This window comes from Sinocyclocheilus rhinocerous, unplaced genomic scaffold (genome assembly GCF_001515625.1).
Source record: "Sinocyclocheilus rhinocerous isolate Xijiao unplaced genomic scaffold, SAMN03320098_v1.1 scaffold5529, whole genome shotgun sequence".
NCBI lineage: Eukaryota > Metazoa > Chordata > Actinopteri > Cypriniformes > Cyprinidae > Sinocyclocheilus > Sinocyclocheilus rhinocerous.
The window spans coordinates 21512-22423 of NW_015650422.1; positions in this window are offsets into that span (position 1 = coordinate 21512).

Below are 912 nucleotides of genomic sequence, written 5' to 3' on the forward strand. Positions count from 1 at the left end.
TTCTGAGAAATACCCCCAGGGGAGCCCGAGAGGGGGGGAGAATGAGAACCCCAATGGGATGGACTTAATGGTATCGACCCATGCAAATGGAAATTCTACAATGAGAGCAAGATGCATCTGCGGAAAAGTATGTAAGAATCTGCATGGCCTAAAAATACATCAGGCAAGGATGAAATGCACAGAGTGGGATAACGTACTGCAGCGCACAGGATCTGATTCTGGTGAGAGGCAGGAGGAGCCCGGCCCAGTCCCTCCAAGCAGTAGAGCCCTCCAATTCCTGCAGAGGAGTTCCAAAGAAGTGGATCAAGTGGCCCTCAGCTAACAGCCAAACCATGTGGTCACAGTTTGACACCGATGTTTGCGAGATCCTGAAAGCTACGGCTAAAGGGGAAGTGGACAGCCGGCTCGAGGCCATGACGGCGGTCATTGTCGGCTATGCGGCTGAGGGATTTGACCATGTCGAGAGTAGAAACACCAAGCCCACCTACTCGAGGAACCGTGGAGCCATAAAGATACACTAACTGCGTCAGGAGCTTCGAAGTCTCAAACATCAGTAAAAGGGGGCAAGTGAAGAAGAAAAACAACCACTTGCTGAGCTTCATAACATCCTAATAAAAAAGCTCATGTCCCTGCGCAGGGCAGAGTGGCACCGAAGGCAGGGTAAGGAAAGAGCGAGGAAGCGTTCTGCCTTTATTTCCAACCCTTTCTCCTTCACTAAGAAGCTTCTAGGTGACAAGCGCAGTGGCAGTCTCATGTGCTCAACTGAGGAAGTAAACTCTTTCTTGCACAATACCCTGAGCGACCCAGATAGAGACCTGGAACTGGAACCATATACAGCCCTCATAAGTCCACAATCTCCAACATTTGACTTTGTTATGAGAGAGCCCAGCTGGATAGAGGTTCAGGAGGTGG